The sequence below is a fragment of the Symphalangus syndactylus genome, chromosome 15, assembly GCF_028878055.3.
Source record: "Symphalangus syndactylus isolate Jambi chromosome 15, NHGRI_mSymSyn1-v2.1_pri, whole genome shotgun sequence".
NCBI lineage: Eukaryota > Metazoa > Chordata > Mammalia > Primates > Hylobatidae > Symphalangus > Symphalangus syndactylus.
Window position 1 is genome coordinate 90,038,740 of NC_072437.2, and position 25,207 is coordinate 90,063,946.

At 38.2% G+C, this 25,207-nt stretch overlaps 1 pseudogene; it reads right to left on the reverse strand.

The window, feature by feature from the left end:
* The window catches only part of LOC129464013 (phosphatidylinositol 3,4,5-trisphosphate 3-phosphatase TPTE2-like), an 80,405-nt pseudogene that overhangs the window by 46,831 nt on the left and 8,367 nt on the right, over nucleotides 1-25,207 (reverse strand).

Below are 25,207 nucleotides of genomic sequence, written 5' to 3' on the forward strand. Positions count from 1 at the left end.
CCTGGAGATTCTTCCCAATGTTCTCTTGTAGTATAGTAGTTTCATTGAATTCTTAGATTTAAATCTTTGATCCATGTTGATTTGATTTTTGTATATGGTGAGAGGTAGGGGGTCTAGGTGCATTCTTCTGTATGTGTGTATCTAGTTTTCCCAGAACCATTTGTTGAAGAGACATCTTTTGTTCAATGTATGTTCTTGGCACATTTATTAAAAATGAGTACACTGTAAGTGTGTGTGGATTTGTTTCTGTGTTCTCTATTCTGTTCCAGTGGTCTATGTGTCTGTTTTTATGCCAGTGCCATGGTGTTTTGGTTATATAGTTCTGTAGTATAATTTGAAGTCAGGTAATGTGATTCCTACAGCTTTGTTCTTTTTGCATAGAATAGCTTTGGCTATTCTGGGTCTTTTGTGGCTCCATATAAATTTTAAGATTCTTTCTTCTACATCTGTGAAGAATGTCATTCATATTTTGACAGGGAGTGCATTGAATCTGTAAATTGCTTTGGATAGTATGGACATTTTAACAATATTGATTCTTCCAATCCATGAACATGGAATCTCTTTCCATTTTTTGATGTCCTCTTCAATTTCTTTCATCAGTGTTTTATCATTTTCATTATAAAGATCTTACACGTCTTTGTTTAGGTTAATTTCTAGGTATTTAATTTTATTTGTGGCTATTTTATATAGGACCACTTTTTAAATGTCCTTTCCAAATGGTTCACTGTTGACATATAGAAATGCTACTGATTTTTGTATATTGATTTTGTATCCTGCAACTTTACTGAATTTATCAATTCTAATAGTTTTTTTTGTGGAGTCTTTAGTATTTTCCAAATAAAATGTATCATCTACAAACACAAGGATAATTTTACTTCTTCCATCCCGATTTGTATTTCTTTTTTTATTCCCTTTCTTTCTCTTCTATAATGGCTCTAGCTAGGACTTCCGGTACTATGTTGAACAACAGTGGTAAAAGTGGGCATCCTCATTGTGTTCTAGATCACAGAGAAAAGCTTTTCATTTTTTCCCCATTCAGTACGGTACTGACTGTGGGTCTGTCATATATGGTTTTTATTATGTTGAGGTGTGTTACTTCTATACCCAGTTTTTTTAGGGTGTTTACCATGAAGGGATGTTGAATTTTATCAAATGCTTTTTCAGCATCAACTGAAATGATCTTATGGTTTTTATCCTTTATTGTGTGGATATAATGTATCGTATTGATTGATTTGCAAATGTTGAACCATCCTTGCATCCCAGAGACACATCCCACTTGTCATGATGAATGATCTTTCCCATTTATTGTTGAATTCAGTTTTCTAGTGTCTTGTTGAGGATTTTTGCATCAATATTTATCAGATATATTAGCATGTTTTTGGTTTTGGTTTTGGTTTTTGGGTTTGTTTGTTTGCTTGTTTTATTCATTTATTTATTTATTTTGAGACTGAGTCTCACTCTGTTACCCAGGCTGGAGTGCAGTGGTGTGATCTCAGCTCACTGCAACGTCTGCCTCCCAGGTTCAAGTGATTCTCCTGCCTCGGCCTCGTGAGTAGCTGAAATTACAGGCACCCGGCACCACACCCAGCTAATTTTTGTATTTTTAGTAGAGACGGGGTTTCACCATATTGGCCAGGCTGGTCTTGAACTCCTGACCTCCAGTAAACCACTCGCCTCTGCCTCCCAAAGTGCTGGGATTATAGCAGTGAGCCACCACTTCTAGCCTACAGGTGTCTTTACGGGACAAGAGTGTTTCCTGTAGGCAACAGATCAATGGGTCTTTTTATTTTATTTATTTATTTATTTATTTTTGAGATGGAGTCTTGCTCTGTCACCAGGCTGGAGTGCAGTGGCACCATCTCGGCTCACTGCAACCTCTGCCTCCCGGGTTCAAGTGATTCTCTTGCCTCAGCCTCCTGAGTAGCTGGGACTACGGGTGCACACCACCACACCCTGCTAATTTTTGTATTTTTAGTAGAGACAGGGTTTCACCATGTTTGCCAGGATGGTCTCTAGCTCTTGACCTCGTGATCTGCCTGCCTTGGCCTCCCAAACTGCTGGGATTACAGGCATGAGCCACCACACCTGGATGGGTCTTGTTCTTTCATCCATTCATCCACTCTGTCTTTTGATTGAAAAGTTGAGTCTACTGACACTCAGTGTTATTATTGATAAGTAAGGACTTACTCCTGCCATTTTGTTATTTGTTTTCTGGTTGTTTTGGGGTCTTCTCTTCCTTCTTTCCTTCCTGTCTTCCATTAGTGAAGGTAATTTTCTCTGGTGATACGATTTAGTTTCTTGTTTTTTATTTTTCATGTATCCATTGTTATGTTTTTTGGTTTGAGGTTACCATGAGGCTTGTAAATACTATCTTATAATCCATTATTTTAATCTTATAATAACAGTTTTCATAAACAAGTAAAAAGAAAACTAATAAAAACTCTACAACTTAACTTTGTCTCCCTATTTTTTAACTTTTTGTTATTTCTATTTATATCTTATTATACCATCTATGTCTTGAAAAGTTTTAGTTAATATTTTTGATTGGCTCATAGTTTAGTCTCTCTACTTAGAATAAGAGTAGTTTATACATTATAGTTACAGTGTTATAACATTTTGCATTTTTCTGTATACCTAACTGTTACCAGTGAGTTTTATACCTTCAGGTTGTTACTTATGGCTCATTAATGTCCTTATCTTTCTGATTGAAATACTCCCTTTAGCATTTCTTCTAGGACAGGTCTGGTGTTGACAAAATCCCTCAGCTTTTGTGTGGAAAAGTCTTTATTTCCCCTTCACTTTGAAGGATATTTTCACTGGATACACTGTTCTAGGGTAAATGTTTTTTTCATTCAGCACTTTCAATATGTCATGCCACTCTCTCCTGGCCTGAAACATTTCTACTGAAGAGTCTGCTGCCAGATATATTGTAGCTCCATTGTATATTATTGATTTCTTTTCTCTTGCTGCTTTTAAGATCCTTTCTTTATCCTTGATCTTTGGGACTGTGATTATTAAATTCCTTGAGGTAGTCTTCTTTGAGTTACATCTGCTCGGTGTTTTATAGCTTTCTTGTACTTGGATATTGATATCTTTCTGTAGGTTTGGGACGTTCTGTTACTATCCCTTTGAATAAACTTTCTACACTCCCCACCTCCTCTTTAAGGCCAATACCACTTAGATTTGTCCTTTTGAGGCTATTTTCTAGATCCTGTAGGCATGCGTCATTGTTTTTTATTCTTTCCTTTGTCTCCTCTATGTATTTTGAAATAGCCTGTCTTCAAGCTCATTAATTCTTTCTTCTGGTTTGTCAATTCTGCTATGAAAAGACTCTAATGCATTCTTTGGGGTGCCAATTACATTTTTTGGCTCCAGAATTTCTGCTTGATTCTTTTAAATTATTTCAATCTCTTTGTTAAACTTATCTAATAGAATTATGAATTCCTTCTCTGTGTTATCTTGAATTTCTTTGAGTTTCCTCAACACAGCTATTTTGATTTCTTTGTCTAAAAGGTCACATATCTCTGTTTCTACAGGATTGGCCCCTGGTGTCTTATTTAGTTCATTTGGTGAGGTCATGTTTTCCTGGATAGTGTTGATGCTAGCAGATGTTCTTTGGTGTCTGAGCATTGAAGAGTTAGGTATTTATTGTAGTTTTCACTGTATTTATTGTAGTTTTCACTGTCGGGCTTGTTTGTACCCGTCTTTCTTGGGAAGGCTTTCCAGATATTTGAAAGAACTTGGGTATTGTGATCTAAGCTGTATCTGCTTTAGGGGGCACCCCAAGCCTCCTAAACTCTGTGGTTCTTGCAGACTCATAGTGGTACTGCCTTAATGGGCTTGGACAAGATCCAGGATAATTCTCTGCATTACCAAAAAGAGACTCTTGTTTTCTTCCCTTACTTTCTCCCAAACAAACAGAGTCTCTCTCTCTCTGTTCTGAGGCACCTAAAGCTTGGGGTTGAGTGACACAAGCACCCCTGTGGCCACCACTACTGTGACTGCATTGGGTCAGACCTGAGGCCAGCACAGCACTGGGTCTTGCCCAAGACCTGCTATAACCACTCCTTGGCTATTGCAGAACTTTGCTGAAGGCCTTGGGGCTCTACAGTCATCACATGGTAAAAACAGCCAGGCCTGTGTCCTTCCCTTCAGGACGGCAAGTTCTCCTAGCCTCCAGGTGGATCCAAAGGTGATCAGGGCCTAGATCAAAAACTTTAAAAGTCTACCTAGTGTTTTATTGTGCTATGGCTGAGCTGTCACTCAAACCACAAGATGCAGTCCCTCCCACTCTTTCCACCCCTGTCCAAAGGCAGAGGAGAAGCAATCCATGGCCACCTCAAACACAGGCCATGGGGGGTTACTGCCAGACTACCACCAATGTTCTCATAAGGCCCAAAGGCTCTTAGGTCAGTTTGTGGTGAATGCTCCTGTTAATTATTTTAAAATGCTTCTTTTTTTTTTTTTTTTTTTTTTTGAGATGGAGTCTTGCCCTATCACCCAGGCTAGAGTGCAATGGCGTGATCTCGGCTCAATGCAACTTCTGCCTCCCAGGTTCAAATGATTCTCCTGCCTCAGCCTCCCAAGCAGCTGGGATTACAGGCAACCACCACCACGCCCAGCTAATTTTTGTATTTTTAGTAGAGACGGGGTTTCACCATGTTGGCCAGGATTGTCTCGAAATCCTGACTTTGAGATCCTCCCACCTCAGCCTCCCAAAGTGCTTCTTATAAAAGTACAAAATAGTTTAATGCATTATAAAAATAATCAAACTTACCCTTCTACAAATACTCGAAGAAGAACATCCATGAGAAAAAATAAGGCAATAGCTAGAGAAATAGAATGATACTCCAAAGGAATATAAAGTTTGCTATCAGTGAAAATTAGGTTGGCAAGGAGGAGAGTGACATCCAGTAAGACCAGGAAAACTCCAAATATTCTAAAATAAATAAATAAATAAATAAATAAATAAATAAATAAATAAATAGATAAAGGGGCATTTGTCCCTATAGCTATACTATATTTAAGCCACTGATCAGGTACCAAAACATTATTATTTAGTATTAATCTGCCCAGTGGCGGGAAAACTGTAATGCCTTAGAATCTCAGCAAAATCACTATTTTCACCCAATAGAAGCAGTTCTTAATAAACAAAATTCTCACCCAACCACTTCACAAGATATTATCATGGCCTTTTATAGTAGACACATCAGACCAACATCTCAAGAGAGAAAAGTAAAACTGAATTAAAATCACCTGTGTCTGTTTACAAACTCTTCTTAAAATTTGAGAATTTCATAAGAAGTTTATACCAACTTCTCATAAAAAATAAACCCTCATTAATCTGGATACTTCTAGCATAGTGATGGGCACATGAGTCTTGAACTCTAAAGTACTTCCTGCCAGTTGCTGTTACATATCCTAAATACATTCTGCATAAATTGATTAGACTATTTGCCTAATCTATGAAGATGAATTAGTCTTTGAAGTACTTTTTTAAAAATTTGCAGCTCAAATTCAAATATTACTAATTCAAAAGGAAACAATTATATTGCATAAATCTATATCATAGTATGAAATCTTACTCTTATGTAGAGAATAGTCTAAGTAAATTGTTTCCAGAATTAAAGAGTAATTCTAGATGTATAAGGGACTTCATAAAACACTTTACTAATAATTATAGAATTTTAACATTTCATTTTCATTAATGTTACTTTTGCAGATGGAAGAAAAACAATATTAATATGTTACTATTAATCTTAGGCAAAAGCCATTTATTTGCAATTCTTAATGTCCAGCTTAAACCAAAATTCCATGATAAATCAGATTACATTAGATGGGGCACATGGCTACTTGGCAACTGATGGACAGTGGAAATGCTTTTTTGTTATTTTATTTCAGTGTTTCTCGTTGAAGTATTAAGTCTCATATATATCTATATATGTATAGATATATATGAGACTCATATTTTTTTTTCTTTTTTTTTTTTTTTTTTACATGGAGTCTTGCTGTGTCGCCAAGGCTGCTGCGCAATGGTGCAATTTCAGCTCACTGCAACCTATGCCTCCTCGGTTCAAGCGATTCTTCTACCTCATCCTCCTGAGTAGCTGGGATTACAGGCACCCGCCATTATGCTTGGCTAATTTTTGTATTTTTAGTAGAGATGGGGTTTCACCATGTTAGCCAGGCTGGTCCTGAACTCCTGACTTCATGTGATCTGCCCGCCTTGGCCTCCCAGAGTGCTGGGACTACAGGCGTGAGCCACTGCGCCCAGCCAAGTCTCAGATATATTTAATACATAGTGTTTTCTATGTCTCACATACCCAAATGCAAAGGATGATACAATTGAACGCACAATTTTCTTAATCCTGCTGCTGCAAAAAGAAGTAAAAATAAAATTAATCAGATTTCTTCTAACATATATTGTAAATTTAACCAAAAAACAAAGGGCTTTATAAATATAATTTTAAAAGAAAATTATTCAGAAGTTGTATAACAAAATGCTTTTTACTAATAGCTAAAATTTTATTCTTCCTGCTCTATGAGTATTTTACTTGTTTACTTTGCTATCCAGAAGACAGTAAACTTTGGATGTTTAGTAACATTTCCATTGCATGCAAAACCCTAACCCCAACTTTATGGCAATACTAAACTTAAACTTGTGGTCAACTCAAGGAGTACAGCATGAAGACAGAAAAGGGTGGTAGAAGAGAACTGTATTTTAATGCCGGCCTGGGCAAGTCATCAAACTTTGGCCAGATCTCAGTTTCCGCTGCAATAAAATCAGGTGTTTCAGGAATGAGCATAGGGAGTAAATGATGCTCTTGTCATCTCCTCAAACTAGACACCTAGTGAACAGATACACATTAGCAAGAGTCGCATATGAGGTTGCAAATGAACTTCAGAGGTAAGGCATTTTAGTAAGATATACTTCAAAGGACAAACACCCGAAAGACTGGGCTCCTTCCATTACTCAGAGAAAGGAGAACCTGTCTGATGGAGCCTCCAATAATGCCTCATTTTACCTTATGGCTGGAGACAAGGTAGCTGATGAAGAACAATTTTTTTTTGTCCTACTGAAGCCTCCTGTGTTGGAGGAGTCTTCAGGAAGTTTCTGTCATACTGAAGCCTCCAACATAGGACTCAAATTCCACCCCGAGAGCCATGAATCCTAAGACAATGCTCACAGCCTGTGCCTAAGACTGGAGAACAAAGAGGGCAGATACTGAGCAGAACTGGGGCACTGACAAAATTGGCCTTTGACATGAACAGACATTTCTCAAAAGAAGACATACATGTGGACAACAAGCATAAGAAGAAAAGCTCAATATCACAGATTAAAGAAATGCAAATCAAAACCACAATGAGATACCATTTCACACTAGTCAGAATGGCTATTACTAAAAAGCCAAAAAATAACAGATGCTGGCAAGGTTGCAGAGAAAAGGGAACACTTATACATTGTTGGTGGGAGTATAAATTAGTTCAACCACTGTAAAAAGCAGTATGGCAATACCTTGAAGAGCTAAAAGCAGAACTATTTGACTGAGCAATCCCATTACTGAGTAGATACCCAGAGGAATATAAATCATTCTACTATAAAGATACATGCATATGAATGTTCACTGCAAGCACTATTTACAATAGCAAAGACATGGAATAAACCTAGGTACCCATCAATGACAGATTGGATAAAGAAAATGTGGTACATATATACCATGGAACACTATGCAGCCATAATAAAAGAATGAGATCATGTATTTTGTGGGAACATGGATGGAGCTGGAGGCTCTTATCCTTAGCAAACTAGTGCAGAAACAGAAAACCAAATACTGAATGTTCTCACCTATCAGTGGTCGCTAAATCATAAGGACTTATGAACACAAAGAAGGAAATAGACACTGGGGTCTACTTAAGTGGGGAGGGTAGGAGGAGAGAGAGGAGCAGAAAAGATAACTATCTGGGTACTGAGCTTAATACCTGGATGATGAAATAATATGTAAAAAAAAAAAAAAAACCTCCCTGACACAAGTTTACCTATGTAACAAACCTCACGTGTACCTCCAAACCTAAAATAAAAGTTAAAAAAAACAAAATTGGCCTTTGATGAATGATGTTAGGTTAACCTGAGATAAAGGAAATCCCCAATCCTTCTAATCTTCCCCCCTCCACCTGGACCCACCACCTCCACCCAGGCTTGGAGAGTTAAGGCTGATGTAGATGGAGGATCAATTGGCCAAAAGAGGTGAATTCTCTCCTCAAGTTGCCATTCCCTTACTACAAGAACCTCTGATCCCACACAGTCTACTGGATCTCTGGGTATCAAGGAAATGTCATAAATCTGAACTCACTTGACAATGTCACCATACAGAACCTAGTCTGACAGATTACAAAGGCATGAAGAAGTGGCTTGGGTGGCTTTAGCCCCTGAATCTGTTTCAGTGTCCCCTGAAATTAGACCAAGTAAATACACAATTGAGACTTTTTTGTTTAAAAAAAGTGTACTATGTAAATGCAGCTTCAAGCAGTTATGTGCAGAGTTTGCAGGGAAATAACTATGACTCAGTAAATGCATATCCAGGAAAAGTACTGTTCACACTCGGGAGCAGCAGACACTCCAACATGAAGCAACACGAAGCACAGCCTCCGTGTACCTTTCCTAAAAACAATTACTCAGAGTGCTTGAGTCAGCTGAGCAATGAATCAAAATGAAGAACACAGAAATAAGGAAGATGACTTACAGAGAAAAGATGGTAAATAATATAAACTCAAAATTAGGTAAGTCTAAATAATAATTGATAATGTAGCATAAAAATGTAGCAGGTGAACAAAAGCAATGGCAACAAAAACCAAAATTGACAAACAGGATCTAATTAAACTAAAGAGCTTCTGCACAGCAAAAGAAACTACCACCAGAGTGAACAGGCAACCTACACAATGGGAGAAAATTTTTGCAATCTACTCATCTGACAAAGGGCTAATATCCAGAATCTACAAAGAACTCAAACAAATTTACAAGAAAAAAACAAACAACCCCATCAAAAAGTGGGCAAAGGATATGAACAGACACTTCTCAAAAGAAGACATTTATGCAGCCAACAGACACATGAAAAAATGCTCATCATCACTGGCCATCAGAGAAATGCAAATCAAAACCACAATGACATACCATCTCACACCAGTTAGAATGGTGATCATTAAAAAGTCAAGAAACAACAGGTGCTGGAGAGGATGGGGAGAAATTGAACACTTTTACACTGTTGGTGGGACTGTACATTAGTTCAACCATTATGGAAGTCAGTGTGGCGATTCCTCAAGGATCTAAAACTAGAAATACCATTTGACCCAGTTGTCCCATTACTGGGTATATACCCAAAGGATTATAAATCATGCTGCTATAAAGACACATGCACACGTATGTTTATTGCAGCACTATTCACAATAGCAAAGACTTGGAACCAACCCAAATGGCCATCAATGATAGACTGGATTAAGAAAATATGGCACATATACACCATGGAATGCTATGCAGCCATAAAAAAGGATGAGTTCATGTCCTTTGTAGGGACATGGATGAAGCTGGAAACCATCATTCTCAGCAAACTATCACAAGGTCAGAAAACCAAACACTGCATGTTCTCACTCACAGGTGGGAATTGAACAATGAGAACACATGGACACAGGAAGGGGGGGAACATCACACTCCAGGGCCTGTCATGGGGTGGGGGGTTGGGGGAGGGATAGCATTAGGAGATATACCTAATGTAAATGACGAATTAATGGGTACAGCACACCAACATGGCACATGCATACATATGTAACAAACCTGCACGTTGTGCACATGTACCCTAGAACTTAAAGTATAATAATAAAAATAATGTAGCAGGTGAAAATGTAAATAAATGATTCTAAAAGTAAAGATAAATAATATAAAATCATGAATAATAGTATTGATTTGAATTTTTAGGCATTCTTACACTAGGATTCAAGGTGTGGAAGAAGATAGAAGTAAAGGCAGGTTGCATTTTTTATCTTTCACAAGTACAAGTCCAGTTTTATTCTCGATATTGATGGAAAAAATGGTATAATTATGTTTTATAAACATTTAAATATAAACATTGATAGACTAGAAATGGGCTTCTGACTTGCATATCAATAAAAAATGCAAGGGATAAAAACAAATCAATTAATAGCAAAATATATACAAATTTATAAAGAAAATATCAAAGTATCTTTAATAAAGAAAAAGATGATAAATAAAACCAAACATACCAGAAATCATAAATACAAACATATTACTCTCATATTGCATATTGAGAAATACTCTCAGATAACTTTGAAATTAAAGGCATTACATGCTACACATGAGAGACAAAAACTAAATTTAAATGACAATTCAAAAATAAAAGAGATAGAGGCCAGGCACAGTGGCTCACGCCTGTAATCCCAGCACTTTGGGTGGCCAAGGTGGGCGGATCATGAGGTCAGGAGATCGAGACCATCCTGGCCAACAAGGTGAAACTCCATCTCTACTAAAAATACAAAAAATTAGCTGGGTGTGGTGGTGCGTGACTGTAGTCCCAGCTACTCAGGAGGCTGAGGCAGGAGAATCGCTTGAACCTGGGAGGCGCAGGTTGCAGTGAGCTGAGTGGTGCCACTGCACTCCAGCCTGGTGACAGGATGAGACTCCAGCTCAAAAAAAAAAAAAAAAAAAAAAAAAGAGATAGAAAAAGATATGAGATACTAAAACTTAAAACACTAAAAGTTCCAATATTAATATCAAAGTTGAATTAAAAGCACAAATATTAACTATGAACATGACTCATTTTTTATCAATAGAAGGTGGAAGCTACATGACACTAACAAGACCATGTTTAATGAAATGGGATTTGTATCGAAGGCAGGTGCTATCTCTCCCACTGGACACATTTTTCTCTGGTACAGACTCGGGGGGTAGGGAGATGGCCACGATGTAAAGCACGAAAAACACTGCAGTGACTCTGGTCTTCCTGCTCACTCTAGATCACTAAAACAGGGTAAGGACAATACAGGGGGATGACACTTTCATGCTGAGAAAACTAAGAGTCACTTAGGAGAAAAGTAAATTTCTACACTTTATACCTTAAGACAAAGTAAATTCAGGGCAGATATTTTATTTAAATGAAGAAAATAAGTTCAAAACAGAAATTTTGGTGAATATATTTAAAATCTTGGGGTAAGAAGGACTTTCTGAGAATAACATTAAAGGCAAAATCACAAAGAACAGTACAGATACATTTGATTACATGAGGATTAAATGCTTTTATATAGTGAAAAGCAAGACAACCTGGGAGAAATTGCATATCTTACATAAAATAGAAAAAGGATGAATAGATTTAACTTTTCAGTCCAAAGACAGAAAAGGATAAATGAAGGTGTGTCAAAGAATGTGCATCAGAACAAACATATTTACTAATATCAGAGAAATCAATGATGGCTAGTGTTAAGTGTGGGAGAGGAGAAATGTACACTTGGCATCTTGATGTTAAAGCACACATCAATATCAATAGCGTCACAATCATTTCCTTTGACACAGAATTTCCACTTCTGAGAATTTATAACAAGCAAATAACCAACAATATACAGAGATTTAGCCTCAAATATATTCATTTTTGTAACAGTTAAAAACTTGTAAAAAACTTAATTGTTCAGCAATATCTGACTATTAAATGAATTATAGCACATCCACACCATGAAATATTACACAACTGTTACAAATAATGTTTTAAGTGCACATGAATATATATTAACAAAAAAATATAGTCATGATGTCATTAAGTAATAAGGTTATTTACAAAAGAATAAGTATGTTCTCATATCTGTAAACAAAAAAAGTATATGCTTAAAGAACTTAGAAGTGCATGCATCAAAGTTTAAGAATGACTATATGTGGGTAGATTTGTTGATTGTATTTTCTAATTTTCCTTTAACGAACTCTTACGTTATTTTCAGTTTTTAGAATAAAACCTATTTACAGAACTACAGAGTTTTCAAAGTATTTTTGCATGTTATTTTTGTTTTATTACTAATTTTTTACAATACAATATCCAGTACATAGATTGCATTATAGCCAGTTTACATTTGAATAATCTGAAAGTTAAAGAGGGTTAGTGACTTGTTGAGTATCAGGTGAATGAATATATGATGTCAAAGCCAAGCACTGATTCCAGCTTTTGCTATAAATCCAGTATCATCCCCCTGGTATGAAACACCAGCATTTCTCACAGGGACTACTGAAAATTCCTCCTATATCTACGTAATGAGACTTTGTAATTTAAAAATAAAATAAAATGAAAACCTGCTTTATTGTGTTTGGAGTGGGGAAAGAAGGAAATGCTTGCCTTGCTTAATCTGTCTAATTTTGTTTCAGCCCTGGGCAGCTCCATTACAGAAAATGTATAGCTAATTTGCAGACACACAGTTTAATTCAGTGGCAAATTCAGGGTAATTTGAAGAACTATTCGTATTTGCCCTCTTTGTTTCCAGTCTTTGTTTAGACACCAACAGCTTACAACCATGGTGAGTTAACTTCCTCTATGGCAGTACTTCCTCTCCAGCATTGACACAAGCTGGTGAATGGTTATACAACTGGGCAAGAAAGAAGCAGAAGAAAAATCTCCTGAATATGTCTGCAGTTCAGACACAAGCCAGTTTAAGAATGTATTGTTTCATTTCAGTGAGTACATGATAAAATGCCTTCAGGTAAGTGCAACAGGAAATAGTCTAGTGAGATTAGAAACAAATAAGAATAAAATCCCAATGAGCATAAAGAGGTCTTTAGTCAGCAAAACATGTTTGCTTTTGCTGTCAATACTATTTGCTTATAGGCAAAATCTACAAAATTGGGAATCACACCATATCCAGTAAAAATGAGAAATGTTCACTATTGATGAGTTAAGTAGCATTCTGCATTCCTGTTTTTTTTAAAAAAATTTTAATGGAATTACTTTCCTCTAAGAATACTTTTTACATTTTCAAGCTAGAAGAACATTTATTTCTGAATGGATGGAATTTTTTTCAAAATAATACTTGTCTAAGCATTCAACTGGAGTAAATACGGTGTACCCTCCCGCCCATACATTTTGATATCTTTCCATAGTTTCCCTTTTTCCTTCTTGCCTCAGCGGAAGCCCTGTTTCACTAAAGGTAAGAGATCCATCAATGGCTCCCTCCTTTCAAACTGCAAACTGACTTACTCATATGAAGCAACATTTTCAGCATCTTCAACTTCAAACTTGGAAAGTCGTTCTAACATACTTTAGCCACCAAAAAAAAATGCAAAAATATATCATTAGATATTTGCTACACAAAATAGTGATGAAAAATATATTTGAATATCAAGAATCTCATGAATCTAAAGGATATAGTAAACATGACTTAGCTCACTGGAAGACCTAATATTTAAGAAAGAAAATTACAATCATTAACCAGAAACTCTTTCCTCATGGATACTCCCAACACTGAATTTTGCATATTTTTATCTTCTTTTCTCTCTCTGTCTCTTTCTATATATATGTATATAAAGATATATAAAAGAATATGTATACAGATATATAATATATAAATAATATGTGTATAGACATATCTCGAAGACATTGTGGGTTTCATTCCAGACCACTGCAATAAAGCAAAAACTGCATTAAGCAACTCACACAAATGTTTTGGTTCCCCTGCGCATATAAAAGTTATGTTTACCCTACACTGTAGCCTGTTAAGTTTGCAATGGCGTTATGTTCAAAAAACTTATGTACATACCTTAATTAAAAACTCCTTTATTGGCTAAAAAATGCTAACGATCACCTGAGCTTTTAGCAAGTAAAAGTCATAGTCTTTTTGCTGGTGGAGGGCGTTGCCTCCATGTTCATGGCTGCTGACTGATCAGAGTGAACCTATGATTCAGATCTATCAGATACTCTGTATGATACTATAATCATAGTATCAGATGCTGTGTCCGAGTGTTCTCATTGTTCAGTTCCCACCTATGAGTAAGAACATGCGATGTTTGGTGTTTTGTCCTTGCAATAGTTTGCTGAAAAAATGATGAGTTCATGTCCTTTGTAGGGACATGGATGAAGCTAAAAACATACTTCTTAATAACTGCTTTTGCTGTGTCCCCTGTTTTGATATATTGTGTTTCTAGTTACATTTGTTTCAAGGAATTCTTAAATTTCATTCTTAATTTCTTTCTTCACTCATTGTAACTCAAGGGCATGTTGTTTAATTTCCATATGTCTGTATAGTTTTGAATGTTCCTCTTGTTATGAATGTCTAGTTTTATTCCATTGTGGTAAGATAAGATACCTGATAGAATTTCAATTTTTAAAAATTTGTTGAGACTTGTTTTTAGCCTAACATATGGCCTATCTTGGATAATGTTTCACGTGCTGATGAAAAGAATGTGTATTCTGCAGCTGTTAGGTGAGATGTTCTGTATATGTTTGTTATTTATGTCCATTTGGTCTACGGTGGAGTTTAAGTCTGATGTTTCTTTGTTGATTTTCTGTCTAGATGATTTGTCCAATGCTGAGAGTGGGATATGGAAGTGCCCAACTCATACTGTAATGGGGTCTATCTCCCTCTTTAGATCTAGTAATATTTGCTTTATATATCTAGGTGCGCTGGTGTTTGAGTGCATATATATTTACAATCATACACATATTACAATTATATTTCTTGCTGAATTGAACCCTTAATTATTACATAATAATCTTGTTTGTCAATTTTTATGGTTTTTAACTTGAACTCTGTTTTGTCTGATACAAGTATAGCTATTCCTGCTCACTTTTGGCTTCCATTTGCATAGAATATCTTTTTCCATCCCTTCATTATCAGTCTATGTGTTTCTTTACCAGTAAGGTGAGTTTCTTTAAAATAAAATATAGTTGGGTCTTATTTTTTAATCCACTCAGTAAGTCTATATCCTTCATGGGGTATTTAATCTATTAACATTCAAAGTTATTATTGGTAGGTGAGGAGTTACTTCCAGCGTTTTATTGTTTTCTGGTTGTTTTGTATATGTTTTATTCCTTTCTTCCTGTTTACTTTTGAAGTTGGGTAGTTTTCTGTAGTGATAAGCTTTCATTCCTTTCTCTTTCTCCTTTATGTATTGACTCTAACAGTGACTTTTAAAGTTTTGCATGTTTTTGTGATGGTGGTTATCATCTTTTTACTTCCAGATGTAAGACTCCCTTGGGCATTTCTTGTAAGGCTGGTCTAGTGGTGATGAATTATCTTGGTTTTTGTTTATCTATGACAGATTTTATGTCTTCTTCATTTGTAAAGGATAGCTGTGCTGGGTATAATATTCTTGACTAAAAGATTTTTTTTTCTTTCAGAACTTCGAATATATCATCCCATTCTCTTCTAGCCTAAGGTTTCTGCTGGGAAATCAGCTGTTAGTCTAATGGGGATTCCATTATAAGCGTGTTACTTTTCTCTTGCTATTTTAAAAAATCTTTGTCTTTGATTTTTCACAATTTGACTATAATGTCTGGGTTGAATGTATTTGGGGTTCTTTGATGTTCCTGGAACTAGATGTCTAGCTCTCTCTCAAGAGTTAGGAAGTTTTATGCTCTCATTTTATTAAATATGTTTTCCTCATATTTTCTTTTCACTTTTCCTTCTGGGATGCCCATAATATGAATATTTGATCAAATTAATGGTGTCCCATAAATCCTGTAGGCTTTTTTCATTCTTTTTTATCCTTTTTTGCCTGCCTGTGTAATTTCAAAAGACTGGTCTTCAAGTTCAGAAATTATTTCTTCTGCTTGTTCTTGTCTGTAAAGCCATTGATTGTATTTTTTCATTGCATCCATTGAACTGTTTAGCTCTTAGGGCTTCTGTTTGGTTATTTTTATGATATCTGTATCTTTACTGAATTTCTCTTTCAAAATCATGTTTTCCTGATTTCATTGACTTGTCTATCTGTATTACCTTATATCTCATGGAGTTTCCTTAAGATTATTATTTTTTCTGTCATTTCATATGTTTATGATTGGGTTCTATTACTGGATAATTATTATTTCCCTTTGTAGGTGACATGTTTTCTTGCATTTTCATGGTTGCTGTGTTTCTAAATTGATTTCTATGCATCTGGTGAAAAAGTCACCTTTTCCAATTTTATGGAGTAGGTTTACTTGTATGAATTTATTTGTATGAATGGGTCTTGGATGTCAGTTCATTGGGGTATACTGGCCTTGGTTCTACATGAATGCAGTAAGTGTAGTCTCCATGTAGTTTATTCAGCTGTGATCCACACTAGTAACATTTGTAAGTTACTCAGTGGCCTAGGCTAAGGAAGTCTGTGGTGATGGTGGTGCAGCCTTGCCGGGGGTGGGCTCACTGGGCTGTTTCTCAGGGGAGGGGTGTGTGCAGGCATACAGTGGGTCAGAAAACTTGGAGTATGGCTTTATGCAGCTGGCCATGGTGCTGTCACTCTAGCCAGGAGCATGGGGATGCAGTTGCTCAACCAGGGCATGACTGCCAGATGTGCTTCGCAGGACAGTTTCTCAGGCCCAGGATGCAGGCACACAGCTGTTTGCCTGGCCTGGAAGCATGCACTCCAGGAGTGGCCTGAAGGGCTGTTTCCCAAACCTGATATGTGGGTACACAGCTGCTCATCTGGCCTGGGGCCAGTCTGCTGGGGAAAACTCATGGGCCAAATACAGAGCTGCATAGCTGCTAAGCTGGACTGAAGGTATCTTTGCCAGGGCTGGCCAAGAGGAAGTGTTTCTCAGGCCTGGGATGTAGTCAAATGACTTCTCAGCTGTCCTGGATGTGTGTCTGCTGGGGGTACTCCATAGAGCTATTCTAGCTCAGGATGTGGGCACACTGCTGCTCAGCTGGCCTGGATGGTGCCTGCCAGGGGAAGCCCAGGGAACTGCTTCTATGACCCAGGATGTGGACACGAGGCTGCTCGGCTGGCCTAGGGGCATGGCTTCTGGGAGTAGTCCATGAATCTCTTTCTTAGGTCCAGGACATGGGCATTCATGGCTGATTGGCTGGTCTGGAGATGCATCTGCTGGGAATGGATACAGGACTATTTCTCAGGCTCATGCAAGGTTGCACAGCTGCTTAGTTGGCCTGGGAGTGTTTCTGTGGGGGGTGGCCTAAAGGGATGTTCCTCTACCTGGGACATAGGTATGTGGCTGCTTAGTTGGCCTGAGGGTATGCTGGCCAGAGTAAGCTCCCAGGGTTGTTTCTCGGCCCTGAGACTTGGGCATACACAGCTGCTTGTCTCTCAGGTCTGAGACACAGGTACAAGACCCACTCGGTGGTGAGCCTGCTGGGGGCAGCCTGTGGGACTATTTCTCAGGCCCTTATTAAAGGCAGAGGGTTCCTGGGCACGCCAGGAGCATGTCTGTGGTGGATGGGGCCTGCAAGGCTGTTTCTCAGGTCCTGGGCATGGGCTTATAGTCACTCTGTTGACCTGGGGGTGTATCAGCTGCTCAGAGGCTTAGGGGCCTCTCCCACCTGGGAGAGGGCATGTAGTGGTTTGGCTGTCTTAAGAGTGAGTTTACCCTGGATGGGACTGCAGATTATTCCTCTGTCTGGAAGTGTGGTGGTGGGGGTTGATTTCCCTGCTCTGCATTACTTGAGTTACAGCCAGTCCTGGGACCAACCTCCACACAGCTGGGATTGTGGCTTTAACCCACCCATGTGGGCTTGGTGTACTGAAGATAAAGCTCCAGTGCTGGAGAGGCACAGTGGCTACTGGCCTCCAGAGAAGGGCACACTCAAGAGATGACTCTGGTCTCAAGATGGTGCTGTGTTGCTGCAGCTTAGGTCTCTGGGGATGGGAAGTCTTCACCTTGTACTCCTAGTCCAGGACATGCAGCTGTGTCAATTCTTGGCAGTACTCCAAACTGGCCTCAGGGCTTGCAAAGACTATGAGATTCTCCTGTTGTAAAGACTTTGTGTTTGTGATGGCAGTGGGGTGATAGGGATCTTCTGCTTACCTTCACCCTGCAATGAGAAGTCCCTCCTGTCTCTGGGCCAATTCAATCCAGATGGGGGAGAAGGGGCTGCACAGGCTGAGTGCTTCCATGCTGTGGCGACTTCCAGTCACCATAGATGTGTCTCCACTCCTTTGCTGCACTCCAGGACTATCCCTTTGATACTCTAATCAAATCTTAGATATGTATTTCTTGCCTAGGTTCTTTCTTGTAAGGGAGATGAGCACCAGGCATCTCTAGTCACCCATCTTGCTTGATTTAGCATAATTCGTAAGGGCCCTAGGATTTTCAGAATAGTCAATGATTGTTGGCTTCAACTTAAAGTCACCAGCTTCATTAGCCCCTAAGAAAAGAATTGGCCTGTGCTTTGAAGATTTGAAACCATGCACTGACATCTCCTCTCTAAATATAAAAGTGCTAGATGGCATCTTCTTCCAATAAAAGGCTATCTTGTCTACACTGAAAATCTGTTGTTTAGTTTGGCCACCTTCATCAATTATCTCAGCTAGATCTTCTGGATAACTTGCTGCTGCTTCTGCATCGGCACTTGCTGTTTACCTCGCACTTTTACGTTATGGAGATGGCTTCTTTCCTTAAACCTCATGAACCAACCTTTTAGCTTCAAGCTTTTCTTCTGCACCTTACTTACCTCTCCCAGGCTTCATTGAATCGAAGAGAGTGAGGGCCTTGTCCTGGATTAGGCTTTGGCTTAAGGGAATGCTGTGGCTGGTTTGATCCTTTATCCAGACCACTAAAACATTCTCCATATTAGCAATCAGACTGTTTTGCTTTCTCATCATTTGTATGTTCACTGAAGTAGCAGTCTTAATTTTCTTCAAGAAGTTTTTTGGCTTTTCTGTTTTGTTTTGTTTTTGTTTTTGTTTTACATTCACAACTTGGCTGAACTGGTGCAAGAAGTCTAGCCTTCCTCACAATCATTTCTAGCTTTTGGTTTAAAGTGAGAGCCATGTGACTCTTCCTTTCACTAGGACACTCAGAGACCATCATAGGCTTATTAAATGGCTACTTTCAATATTGTTGTGTCTCAGGGAATAGGGAGGCCCAAGGAGAAGGAGAGAGATGGGGGAATGGCTAGTCAGTGGAGCAGTCGGAACAAACATGTCATTGATTAGGCTTGTCATCTTAATATGGGCATGGTTTGTGTTGCCCCAAAACAATTACAATAGTAACATCAAAGATCACTGATCAGGGATCACCATAACAGATATGATAATAAAAAGTTTGGAATATTGCAAGAATTATTAAAATGTGACAGAGACACAAAGTGAGAACATGCTGTTGGAAAAATAAAACCAGGAGACTTGCTCAATGCAGGGTTGCTACAAACCTTCAGTTTATAAAAAAGTAATATCTGAGGGGCAATAAAGTAAAGCACAATATAACAAGATATACCTGCATATACACACACATATATGTATACATAAATTATATGTGTATATATACATATATATGCTAAAGGATATATACATATATGTTTACATATATATACACATGCTCATATATATATTAAAGGATATATATATGACTACTGATGTTATTAATTTGGGTCAGTGCTAAAGAATATATCTATACATAGATATGTATATATAGATATATGTATACACATTTAAATATGCACATATGTAGACATATGTATATAGATATGTGTATATCTATATATACACAAATACATATTTATATATCTACATATACTATATATAGCTAAAAGACATATCTGTATATATATATACACACAAACATATACATGTGTGTTATATGTGTGTGTGTGTGTGTGTGTGTGTAGATATATCCTTTAGCACTGACCCAAATTAATAACATCACTAGTTTTCAATGACACCACCATTGAAAGGTGAGTTATATCAAAGATATATCAAAGTAGTGAAAGATTACTGATGTCATTTTATCCGGGCCAGTGCTAAGGATTAAAAATGTACACATCGGCCGGGTGCGGTGGCTCACGCTTGTAATCCTAGCACTTTGGGAGGCCGAGGCGGGAGGATCACGAGGTCAGGAGATTAAGGCCATCCTGGCTAACACAGTGAAACCCCGTCTCTACTAAAAAAATACAAAAAATTAGCCGGGTGTGGTGGCGGGCGCCTGTAGTCCCAGCTACTTGGTAGAGGCTGAGGCAGGAGAATGGCGTGAACCCAGGAGGCGGAGCTTGCAGTGAGCCAAGATTGCGCCACTGCACTCCAGCCTGGGCGACAGAGCGAGACTCCGTCTCAAAAAAAAAAAAAATGTACACATCAGGTCAAGTGACTTCAGAGACATACTTTCCTGGTCGAAGTTATGTACAATTGCTCTACATTTATAAACTGGCTGAACTCTGAAAATGTATATATCAATGATTTGTAATCTACTATTAATATATCATTTTTTCCTAGAAGAAAACCTTATATTATGTAAAGGTGCTCTTGGGACTTAACAAACAATCTAATGAATCACAATTTAACTGCAGTTCTTTATTACTTCGTGGGTGAATTTTACCAGTCTTAATATATCCCTCTCTTCTTTCTCTCCGTATTTTGAAATCTCACCCATCATTGATGACTCTACCACACATTACTCTTTTTAATTCAATGGGGTAATAGCTAAAGGATTAAAAATGAACATAGCAAGACTCCACATGTTATCCTAGACTTAATTTTCTGATACAAATTAGCAATAATTATTCTACAATTTATAATCTAGTTACCCTGAAAAATGGACATTAATCAGTTATTTATTTGAAACATGGTATTTAATTTTTCTCTGGAAATGAGGTTTTAAATGTTTGTAATGAAATTTTTCAGCCTGTGAAAAAAACTTAATGAATCAAGTTTATATACATTTCTTTACTCCTACACCTAATCCCCAAGTTACTGTTTCTGGCAAAATTTACATAAAATCAACTTCAGTTTGTAAATACCCACCTTGCTTGCCCTTGTAATTTTCTGCCTTCTCATGTTCAAATACCACCAGTAACTCTTCACCAATCATGGATGTCTTTCCTGCCCCTCAGATAGGATTAAGTAACTACAGACCCAAAGCAGGGCCTCCATACAATCTGATGGTGGGTTTACCTTTGGGGCTGTAGCCTCATGTGGTAACAGACGAAGAGACCGGGGTCTATTAGCTTTGCTCTTTTCTACTGAGAGCTCCTCAGCTCCCTGCCCACTGTTACCTCCTCCTTGCTCCAAATAGGACTGTTGCCTCTTTTGGCTCACTCTAGTAGACTGTCATACAATACACACGTTCTCATATTTTCCTAAGGTTTCAGGGTGCTGCTGCTAAATAAAAGTGACCAATGGAATAGGAATAAGAAGCATTCCTCTTAAGACCTATTCCTCTTTTATCCAACTAGATCGAAGAAAGAAACGTACCTGCAGATACTACAGTAATAAGACTTTAGAAAACAGTGTCTAAAACACTCTGCATTGTTATGGATGCTCCAGACAATGAACTTCCCAAATCTGAATCTCTCTTTTCTACATGTATACTTTTGTGGGTGTCTATGTGTGTATTTACATATATATGTTTACATCTACCTTTTTATTTACTTAAATCTCAAATTTTGTGGAAGGTCCCTTCATGTGTTATTGTTGTCATTTTACTGAAGGCAGTGCTGATGGAGTAAAAAGGTACATAGACATATAATGAATTTCTCTCTTTTGACACTATTGGCAAATACATTTTTTGCACCAAAAGGAGTAGATTTTCCATAAATATGATATACATACATATATAAGTGAGGGTATGCAAATCCTACCACATAAGCCCAGTAAGTAAAGTCCAACAATTAACAAAGACTCATTTATCAATGGTCAGTTAATCAGAGATTAATTAAATTATATATAAATTAAACCTATGTACATATTAGAAATACATTTTAGCCAGGCACAGTGGCTCATGACTATAAACCCAGCAGTTTGGGAGGCTGAGGCAGGTGGATCATGAGGGCAGGAGTTCAAGACCAGCCTGGCCAATATAGTGAAACCCCACGCCTACCAAAAATGCAAAAAGTTAGTCGGGCATGGTGGCACGTGACTGCAGTCCCAGCTACTCAGGAGGCTGAGGCAGGAAAATCGCTTGAACCCGGGAGATGGAGGTTACAGTGAGCCGAGATCACGCCACTGAACTCCAGCATGGGCAACAGCAAGACTTCATCTCAAAAAATAATATTAATAATAGAAATACCTTTTAATTTGCCCATGACTCCAACGTCCTATAAAATAAATTCTTTTAAAAATTTATTTATTGGCTTAAAAATCAATACTACATACAAAACTCACATGCTATTGCTTAATGAGCAACTACAGAATTCTCACCTAGATGTTTCCTTAATCAGCCACTGATTAAACAAAATCCTTTTATTCCTTCTGTAAAATCTCATTCACTTTGCAAGGTTTCTTGAGCATTACACTATAATTAACTTGAATCAGGTTTTCCATATTACTTACACCTTTAGGATTTATTTCCAGGAGAGGTTTTCACATGACTGGGAAAACCCTCCACCACCTCCTTCCTTTCACTGCTCATGCTAGTCTCTCCTGCCCATGAGACACAGTGAAGTACCCGCGCACCTGAGGAAAGCGGCATCCAATGAGGTGGTGAGTTTGCGCTGGGTCTAGGCACCAACCTCACATGTGGACAGAGCTCTGGATGGTGTGGGGCAAGTCCACGTTCCATTAGCTCCGTTCTTTTTTTCCCAGGGCTTCACTACTCCTTATTGGCTGCTATCTCCTCCATGTTGCAAATAGGATTCTCTCCTTTCTTGGAACACTATGGTAGGGTCTCAAACTTAGGAAACCTGAATCCCTTAAAAAATTGCCTACTAGAAATTGAGGGTGACAAATACACTAACAGGAAGAAGCAGCTCTCCTACGAACTGACCTCCTTATACAACTCCATCAAAAAAGGATGCAAATTTACCTACAAATGCTACAATGAGAAGAATTGCAAACCCTGTTAAGAAACACTCTGTATGGCCATGCAGATTCCTGAGAGTAAATTCCACAAATGTCCATCTGTCTCCTGTTTTGTGTTTCCATTTTGCGCATGGGTTTCTTTGTGTAAATGTGTTGACAAAAGTGTGTATGGATGAAGATGGATGGATATATTTGTGTATGTGCTTGGTGTGTGTATAGCTCTATGCACTCATGCATACATGTGTCTTCATGTATTTATAACTCACCTTTCACTGATAGGTGACACCAGGGCTGCTCCTTTAAATTCACTTGTGTATGGGCTAGAGGATAAAAGAATACAGTCAGATAGGAGACACGATTCTAAACATACTTTTTTGGAAAATTAGCTTTTATTACTCTAGACAGAAACCAATTAATTTCTGTCAGAAATCTCAGTCCCATAAAAAACTGCTTAGTAGGAACTAAGCATGGCAAATACACTAACAGGAAAAAGCAACTCTCCTATGACCTGCTCCTCTTTATACAACTCCACCAAAGAAGGATGCAAAGTTACTAACAAATGCTACAATGAGACGCATTGGAAACTCTGTTAAAAAAAAAGAAATCTATAAGGCCATGCAGGCTCCTGAGAGTAAATTCCACAAACGTCCATCAGTCTCCTTTCTCCTTGGTCTATGTTTCCATCATGTGCATGGATTAGTTTGTGTACCCGTGTTGAAGAGAAGTGTGGATGGATGGATGGATGGATGGATGGATGGATGGATACATTTGCTCATGTGCCTGTGTGTGTGTATAGTTCCATGCACACTTATGCTGATGGGAGACTTTATTTAACTATTTATTACTGACCTTTCTTTCCCAGGTGCCTCCTCGGTTGCTCCTTTAAATTCATTTGTCTGTGGACTAGCGGATGATAAGAGAATACAGTCAGAGAGGAGATATAATTCTGAATTTATATTTTGGAAAAATTACCTTTCATTACTCTAGACAGAAACCAATTAATTTCTGACTATTCATGTGTATAGAGCACTATTGGAACATGGAATGTCTTTTTTTCTTTCTTAGGAATGAGGATTTCTATGGCGACAACTAAAATCTTAGGCTGGGGAAAATAGTAATGCTTCCCGATTTAAGTAAACCTCTTTATTATGACCTCAGTCCCAATGTGTGGCAGACTTTGTGGTGGCAGTTATTTCAAACTCAACTCCAGTTTGTAGGTGGTCAGCCCTCTTATTCCATTCAATGTCCTGCTTAAAAGGCCCTCCATTAGCTCCTTACATTCACCCAGCACAGTGGCTCCTCTTGCCCCACAAAAAGGGTCACGTAACTAGAGGTCTGACACAGGGGCACAATCCAACAGGAGGTGATTTGAGGTTTGGAGCACCAGCCTCCATGGTGGAAGAGTTCTGGAGGGTGGAGAACACCTCCAAGGCTCTTCGCTCTGTTGCTTTCTGCTGAAGGCTGCACAGTTCCCCAAGGACTCCTACCTCCTCCTCACTCCAAACAGGATTCTCTCTTCCCTCGGCCTGCTCTGGTATGTCTCATACACAGAAATCGCTCTTTCCAAGGTGTTTGCCTGCTACTTACTAAGGGTGACAAGACACTAACAGACGGAAGCCTCCCTCTGTAGTCTGTTTCTCTTTTTTCCAAAACAACTGTAAAAATGTGGAAGTTTACCTACACCTGCTACAGTGAGAAGATAAATAAACTGTGTCAAAGACACTCTGTATTGCTGTGGACACTCCTCAGACTAAATCCCACTAATCTGAATCTCTCTCTCTGTCTGTTTCTCTCTCTCTCTGTCAGTTATGTTTGTGTGTGTGTTTGTGTGTACATCTTTTATAACTCACATGTCCTTGATGCCTCCTCCATCAATGATGACTGCCGTCAGCTCATCCGGATGGGGACTAAAGAACAATTATGGTCAGAAACAGACACGATGCCTAATTCTAAATGTTTTGCACCAAATAGCTACAGTTACTCTATGAGTTATTCTCTGGTTACACTTTAAATATTCACATGTACTTATATCACTAAATTGACCTGGTATGACCTTTTTTTATTAGAAACGAGGTTTTATATGCCAACAGTGAATATCTTAGGCTGTGAACATAGGGACGCATCTAGGTGAAGTGACTGTATCTTCACCTCAATGTGTAAGAGCCTTTTTTGAGGGGATTTAATTCCAGTTCAACTTTAGTTTGTAAGTTCTCCTTCCTATAATCCCATCCCAATTCCTCATTCTCATTCACCTCCAATCACCTCCTCACTTTTCACCAATCCTGG